Below are 3,230 nucleotides of genomic sequence, written 5' to 3'. Positions count from 1 at the left end.
CTTCAAATTAGTTAATCTAATAATTATTAAAATGATTATGTATGTTCTATTTAGTGACGTTTATACGACATCTTTTACGATCATTTAATTAATTATTCGGGTTGGGTAATTGATTATTGATTCTGATCAAGTGGGTAAATTAATATTCATATCTCATTAAAACAGGGGTGGATTACATACAAGGATAATTGGTGTAATTGTTAACAAAGTATTAAAACCTTGGATTGCACGCAGTCGATAACCCGGTGTAATTATTAACAAAGTATTAAAACTTTGTTACAGTTCGAATCCCTAATTAGTTGGAATATTTGACTTCGGGAATAAGATTAATTTGACGAGCATTTTATAATTATGAACAATGGACTATTATGGACAAAGACCAGATAGGTATCAAATAAACCAGGACAAAGGACAATTAACCTGGGTAACTAATTAAAATAAAAACGTCAAACATCATGATTACGGAAGTTTAAATAAGCATAATACTTTTATTTCATATTTCATCGTACCTTTATTTATTGTCATTTTAATTACTGCAATTTACTTTATCGCAATTTAAATTCTGTCATTTATATTATTGTCATTTATCTTTACGCTTTAATTAAAATCGACAAACCGGTCATTAAACGGTAAAACCCCCCTTTTATAATAATAATAATACTACTATATTACTAATATATATATATATATATATATATATATATATATATATATATATATATATATATATATATATATACAAATATAATTGTATAAAAATATAGTGTACGCAATAAGCCGTCTCCCTGTGGAACGAACCGGACTTACTAAAAACTACACTACTCTAGATTATGTACACTGCCTATAAGTGTTATAGCAAGGTTTAGGTATATCCCATCCGTAAATTAATAAAACTTGTGTAATATTTCGCCGTATTTCGTAACAAAAATATAACTATTTTGTATACACCTCGCTTAACATCAAGTTTTTGGCGCCGCTGCCGGGGACTCGGCGAAACGCTATATTTTTAATTTTGTAAAAATATAATTATATATAAGTTTGAAAAAAAAATATAAAACATTAAATATATATATATATATATATATATATATATATATATATATATATATATATATATATATATATTTTTAAGATTTTTTTTATATTTAGTTTTATAATATAAGTTTTTTTATATATAAATACTTTTTATAAATCAAATTCAAAAAAATAATAATAATAAAATAGAAAACTGGGCCGAAGCTGTTCGAAGCCCGAATCAAATCTGGAATATTGGGCCATGCGATGGCATGACCCAGCTAGCTAAAACTCATGCGGTCGCATGAGGTACACTGACAGCAGATACCTCGGACATTAATTACGTGTAGGGTTTTTAATATAATATATTTATTATTAATTAGGGTTTTAATTTAATAATTATTAGTTTTAGTTTTAATAAATTTTGTTTTAATTAAGTTTTTATATTTATAGTTTAATACTTTTATAAAATATAATATAAAAATAATATTTTTTATAAAATTTGTATTTTTTAGTTATAATTTGTATTTTTATTCATTTATTTCGTAATATTTGTAGCTCGTAATTATATTTTTAGTTTTATTTCGCCTTAGTTTAAGTTTAGTATTAAGTTTTTGCCGTAATTTTCCCTTAAGATCTTTTTCTTAGAAGTGGAATTTAGAGGCCTTAGAAATTTACGACGCAGCTTTCCGCTTTAGTATTTAATAAATTTTAGTGCCTATTTAAGTATTGCCTTTTTAATACCTTTAGGCACAACTTTTTAGATTTAGTTTTAGACTTTTAAGTTTCGACGCCTTACTTTCTTATTATTATTTTTCGACCTTTTATTTTTCGACGTTTTTCGACGCACTCTTTTTCTTTCTTTTTTCTCGGCGCTCTAGTTTTTAGGACATAGATTTTATTTTCTTTAAATTTCGACAAAAAATTATTTTAAGTGATTAAATTGATAGACATCCAAAATTTTCTGGTTCGTAGTAATAGTTGGATTTGTTAGTGGCGAGTTGTGGGCTTCCGATTTAAAGGGTCCTGGCTACCTGCTGCATCTATTGGCTATTCGAAACGTGGGCAAAATCAGAAAAGTCTATTAATTTGATAGCTTTAATAATTTTTATCTTTTATAACTAATAGGATATTCAGTGAATGCACCGAGCAAAACGTTCACCACCTTTCATACGTTCACCACCTGTAACTCGATCAAGACATCTAGCCAATATTGTCGCCGTTGATTTTTCTTTAAAATCGTCATCTAGTCGACCAAGTACTCCAATTCAAATTTTCGATAATCCATTTTTTGAACCCGATCTCACTATCGAGAACCCGGAGGATATTCAAGGACAATTCCAAGATCCAGAACCACTAATCATTCCTCCTGAACCACAAACCATTAAATCAGAATCCTCCAGTGATCCGTATTTAACAAATTCAATTATGGAAGTAACTGAACCTCTAAGTATGGAAGACCGAATGAGAGCCACACACACGGGCCAAAGTCACGCCATTATTAAGCCAGACATTAATGCGCCAGATTATGAAATCAAATGACAAATCCTACGCATGGTAACTAATCAATGCCAATATAGTGGTACACCAAAAGAAGATTCAAACGAACATCTTCGAACCTTTAATAGGATCTGTACTCTATTCAAAATCAGAGAAGTTGAGGATGAACAGATCTATCTAATGTTATTTCCCTGAACTTTAAAGGGAGAAGCCAAAGATTGGTTAGAATCGTTACCTGAAGGGGCGATTGACACATGGGATGTCTCAGTTGAAAATTTTCTTAAAAGATTCTTTCCGGCATCTAAAGCCGTGAGACTTCAAGGAGAAATTTTTACGTTCGCGCAAAAGCCAAATGAAACATTATATGAGGCGTGGACAAGATTCGGAAAATTATTGAGAGGATGTCCTCAACATGGTTTAGACACTTATCAAATAGTACAAATATTCTACCAAGGATGCGACATTACTACACGAAAAGACATCGACATAGCAGCTGGTGGTTCCATTATGAAGAAAACCGCAACTGAAGCTCACAAAATTATTGATAACACAGCCTCCCACTCGCATGAGTGGCACCAGGAAAAAGATATTTTTCGTTCATCTAAAGCGGCTAGAGCCGATTCTAGCCATGACTTTGATTCCGTTTTCGCAAAAATAGATGCTTTCGAGAGACGAATGGAAAAGATGACTAAAGATATTCACGCAATACGAATCAG

At 30.5% G+C, this 3,230-nt stretch overlaps 1 non-coding gene across 1 annotated transcript; it reads right to left on the bottom strand.

Annotated features, from left to right (window-relative positions):
• Window positions 1–2,826: 2,826 nt before the first annotated feature.
• Window positions 2,827–2,933, bottom strand: LOC139856579 (small nucleolar RNA R71). Its single transcript, XR_011762051.1, has one exon. It is a non-coding gene; the product is annotated as a small nucleolar RNA R71 (small nucleolar RNA).
• Window positions 2,934–3,230: the final 297 nt, after the last annotated feature.

The sequence above is a fragment of the Rutidosis leptorrhynchoides genome, chromosome 6 (genome assembly GCF_046630445.1).
Source record: "Rutidosis leptorrhynchoides isolate AG116_Rl617_1_P2 chromosome 6, CSIRO_AGI_Rlap_v1, whole genome shotgun sequence".
NCBI classification, from domain to species: Eukaryota; Viridiplantae; Streptophyta; class Magnoliopsida; order Asterales; family Asteraceae; genus Rutidosis; species Rutidosis leptorrhynchoides.
The sequence above is the reverse complement of the archived record's forward strand: the minus strand, read 5'-3'. Positions and strand labels throughout refer to the sequence as shown.